Source organism: Schistocerca americana, unplaced genomic scaffold (assembly GCF_021461395.2).
Source record: "Schistocerca americana isolate TAMUIC-IGC-003095 unplaced genomic scaffold, iqSchAmer2.1 HiC_scaffold_457, whole genome shotgun sequence".
NCBI classification, from domain to species: Eukaryota; Metazoa; Arthropoda; class Insecta; order Orthoptera; family Acrididae; genus Schistocerca; species Schistocerca americana.
This window is the reverse complement of record NW_025726189.1, coordinates 20,001-25,000: the sequence shown is the minus strand read 5'-3', so window position 1 is coordinate 25,000 and position 5,000 is coordinate 20,001. Positions and strand designations below refer to the sequence as shown.

General features: G+C 52.1%; 1 non-coding gene across 1 annotated transcript in view; it reads left to right on the top strand.

The window, feature by feature from the left end:
- The first annotated feature begins 3,777 nt into the window (after positions 1-3,777).
- LOC124583361 overlaps positions 3,778-5,000 on the top strand; it is a 1,910-nt gene continuing 687 nt past the window's right edge. Inside the window, exon 1 of the ribosomal RNA XR_006974201.1 lies at positions 3,778-5,000. This exon is cut by the window's right edge and continues 687 nt beyond it. This is a non-coding gene — a ribosomal RNA (small subunit ribosomal RNA).

Here is a 5,000-nt window from a genome sequence, read left to right as displayed (position 1 = left end):
ATATTGTACCTTAACCTAACCCATATTGTACCTTAACCTAACCCATATTGTACCTTAACCTAACCTATATTGTACCTTAACCTAACCTATATTGTACCTTAACCTAACCTATATTGGGCCTTAACCTAACCTATATTGGGCCTTAACCTAACCTATATTGGGCCTTAACCTAACCTATATTGGGCCTTAACCTAACCTATATTGGGCCTTAACGTAACCCACGTTGCGCCTTAACCTAACCTATATTGTACCTTAACCTAACCCATATTGTACCTTAACCTAACCCATATTGTACCTTAACCTAACCTATATTGGGCCTTAACCTAACCTATATTGGGCCTTAACCTAACCTATATTGGGCCTTAACCTAACCTATATTGGGCCTTAACGTAACCCACGTTGCGCCTTAACGTAACCCACGTTGCGCCTTAACGTAACCCACGTTGCGCCTTAACGTAACCCACGTTGCGCCTTAACGTAACCCACGTTGCGCCTTAACCTAACCCATATTGCGCCTTAACCTAACCCATATTGCGCCTTAACCTAACCCATATTGCGCCTTAACCTAACCCATATTGTACCTTAACCTAACCTATATTGTACCTTAACCTAACCTATATTGTACCTTAACCTAACCTATATTGGGCCTTAACCTAACCTATATTGGGCCTTAACCTAACCTATATTGGGCCTTAACCTAACCTATATTGGGCCTTAACCTAACCTATATTGGGCCTTAACGTAACCCACGTTGCGCCTTAACGTAACCCACGTTGCGCCTTAACGTAACCCACGTTGCGCCTTAACGTAACCCACGTTGCGCCTTAACGTAACCCACGTTGCGCCTTAACGTAACCCACGTTGCGCCTTAACCTAACCCATATTGCGCCTTAACCTAACCCATATTGCGCCTTACCCTAACCCATATTGCGCCTTAACCTAACCCATATTGTGCCTTAACCTAACCTATATTGTACCTTAACCTAACCCATATTGTACCTTAACCTAACCTATATTGTACCTTAACCTAACCTATATTGTACCTTAACCTAACCTATATTGTACCTTAACCTAACCCATATTGCGCCTTAACCTAACCCATATTGCGCCTTAACCTAACCCATATTGCGCCTTAACCTAACCCATATTGCGCCTTAACCTAACCCATATTGCGCCTTAACCTAACCCATATTGCGCCTTAACCTAACCCATATTGCGCCTTAACCTAACCCATATTGCGCCTTAACCTAACCCATATTGCGCCTTAACCTAACCCATATTGTACCTTAACCTAACCCATATTGTACCTTAACCTAACCTATATTGTACCTTAACCTAACCTATATTGTACCTTAACCTAACCTATATTGTACCTTAACCTAACCTATATTGGGCCTTAACCTAACCTATATTGGGCCTTAACCTAACCTATATTGGGCCTTAACCTAACCTATATTGGGCCTTAACCTAACCTATATTGGGCCTTAACGTAACCCACGTTGCGCCTTAACGTAACCCACGTTGCGCCTTAACGTAACCCACGTTGCGCCTTAACGTAACCCACGTTGCGCCTTAACGTAACCCACGTTGCGCCTTAACGTAACCCACGTTGCGCCTTAACCCAACACACGTTGCGCCTTAACCCAACACACGTTGGGCCTTAACCCAACACACGTTGGGCCTTAACCCAACACACGTTGGGCCTTAACCCAACACACGTTGGGCCTTAACCCAACACACGTTGGGCCTTAACCCAACACACGTTGGGCCTTAACCCAACACACGTTGGGCCTTAACCCAACACACGTTGGGCCTTAACCCAACACACGTTGGGCCTTAACCCAACACACGTTGGGCCTTAACCCAACACACGTTGGGCCTTAACCCAACACACGTTGGGCCTTAACCCAACACACGTTGGGCCTTAACCCAACACACGTTGGGCCTTAACCCAACACACGTTGGGCCTTAACCCAACACACGTTGGGCCTTAACCCAACACACGTTGGGCCTTAACCCAACACACGTTGGGCCTTAACCCAACACACGTTGGGCCTTAACCCAACACACGTTGGGCCTTAACCTGCTCTGTAATTGTCATACGACGCGTTAAATTAGTGTGGTGTTGCCTAACTGCAACCCCCGCAATATAGTTTGCTACTCGCACTGCCTGGTCCCCAGAGTATCGCTTCATGTTAAACACCTTGCAGCTATACACTGTAATGCGGATGGCAGCAGGACGTACATGCTCAATGCCCTTCGCAGTTGTTCATTGGCATTTGCATGGCGAAGCACAGCCTACGTTGTGGTACGGCGTGTGTCAACTGTCCGCTGATGTTGTACGTCCAAATCACACACTGTACTGCACATTGGTCCTCATGTACTGAATGATACATCGTGGTACATGTGTGACCGTACCACGACTGCGCCAACAACGGCGAACCATACGGTCCAAATATTGTGCACTCAGCTACGTGTCGTCTCCCTATAAGAGCTGGATTGCAGTATGGTATGCCGTGGATGGCGATCAGCATGAGCCGTCTGTTGATGTAGTGGCGCGTGTTGTCAGACGTAGTCGTCTCTTCTCACACACCGTGATAGCATGGTGCACTGCGTTCCACATCTGCGACATGCGACAGAGGCCGGTTGACAGTCGTTCGCGCAATGGACATCGCATACGTACGGGGGCCACCTTCCACGTGTTCGCGAAGCGTGCACATGTTGTTGCGTGTATGTGGGCAGACATAGTGTGTCGTGACACCTGACACAGGCATGCAACAATCGTTGAATTTGCAAATGGCGATGGACGTCTACGTTTGCTGGTGACGTTACGCAAATGAACAACTGGTAAACGGTTGTGGTGCGGTTGTTCTCGCTAGAGGTGAATCAGTGATGGCGACGATCGGTTGAGCTACCAACCGGTTGTTTCAGCGATACCCACCATGCCCACGAACGTGAATGGCATGTGGGTGTGAAGCGATACGCGGCGGTGGCTGGGTGGGACCGTCCCCGGCCGGTGAGGGGGGGCCTCCCGGCGTGCTGGCCGCGCGGTGCGTGGGCGCACGCGCTACAGCCGGCTGGTGGGGGCGGCCAGTGGCAGGCGCGCCGGCCGACGGAGGCGGCAGGCGGCGCAGCTGCGCGCCGGCGCACCCTGCACGCGGCGCCGTGCGGCCAAAGTAGGTCCTCGCGGGCCCGGTGCGAAGCGCGGTGGACATCTGCAGTGTGCTGGTCCGATTGAGGACTGTGTGCGCTGAGGATGCGCCGCCGCCCGGCGCTCGGCGCCGCGACGCCGTCTGCTGCTCGGTCGCCTCTGCGGTTCTCGCAGGTGGTTTGTATCGCAGCTGTGCGGACGTGTTGGCGCGTGCGCTGTGCTGGGAGAGTTCGCTTCGGCACCCAAGTGGGGCTTTTGTCCTTCTGTGGCGCTGGCGTTGGAGCTGCCGGCCACCGTAGGTGGCGCGTGTTGTCTCCCGCCGGCAATGCCACGACAGCACGCTCCCGGGCCTCTGTCGGCAGCGGCAAGCTCAGTTGGGAGCACGGGTGGTCGCACCTAAAGCGTCTACTCGCCAAACTCCGGGCGATTGCGCCTCTCTCGAACCCGACCAAGTACTTAGGACGGCGCTGCGCGCCGCCGGGACCTGAGAGGGTTTCGAGGTGTATTGTGCAGGGGAGCTCAGCCTCCTCCTGTTTGCAGAATAATTGAGCGGACGCTTGCGTGTTCGCGCGGGCCCCCGGGACACACTCCCGGGCGGCCGGCTGCTCAGCTCTAGTTGACGCAGCTCCCTGGTTGATCCTGCCAGTAGTCATATGCTTGTCTCAAAGATTAAGCCATGCATGTCTCAGTACAAGCCGCATTAAGGTGAAACCGCGAATGGCTCATTAAATCAGTTATGGTTCCTTAGATCGTACCCACGTTACTTGGATAACTGTGGTAATTCTAGAGCTAATACATGCAAACAGAGTCCCGACCAGAGATGGAAGGGACGCTTTTATTAGATCAAAACCAATCGGTCGGCTCGTCCGGTCCGTTTGCCTTGGTGACTCTGAATAACTTTGGGCTGATCGCACGGTCCTCGTACCGGCGACGCATCTTTCAAATGTCTGCCTTATCAACTGTCGATGGTAGGTTCTGCGCCTACCATGGTTGTAACGGGTAACGGGGAATCAGGGTTCGATTCCGGAGAGGGAGCCTGAGAAACGGCTACCACATCCAAGGAAGGCAGCAGGCGCGCAAATTACCCACTCCCGGCACGGGGAGGTAGTGACGAAAAATAACGATACGGGACTCATCCGAGGCCCCGTAATCGGAATGAGTACACTTTAAATCCTTTAACGAGTATCTATTGGAGGGCAAGTCTGGTGCCAGCAGCCGCGGTAATTCCAGCTCCAATAGCGTATATTAAAGTTGTTGCGGTTAAAAAGCTCGTAGTTGGATTTGTGTCCCACGCTGTTGGTTCACCGCCCGTCGGTGTTTAACTGGCATGTATCGTGGGACGTCCTGCCGGTGGGGCGAGCTGAAGGCGTGCGACGCGCCTCGTGCGTGCTCGTGCGTCCCGAGGCGGACCCCGTTGCAATCCTACCAGGGTGCTCTTGAGTGAGTGTCTCGGTGGGCCGGCACGTTTACTTTGAACAAATTAGAGTGCTTAAAGCAGGCAAGCCCGCCTGAATACTGTGTGCATGGAATAATGGAATAGGACCTCGGTTCTATTTTGTTGGTTTTCGGAACCCGAGGTAATGATTAATAGGGACAGGCGGGGGCATTCGTATTGCGACGTTAGAGGTGAAATTCTTGGATCGTCGCAAGACGAACAGAAGCGAAAGCATTTGCCAAGTATGTTTTCATTAATCAAGAACGAAAGTTAGAGGTTCGAAGGCGATCAGATACCGCCCTAGTTCTAACCATAAACGATGCCAGCCAGCGATCCGCCGCAGTTCCTCCGATGACTCGGCGGGCAGCCTCCGGGAAACCAAAGCTTTTGGGTTCCGGGGGAAGTATGGTTGCA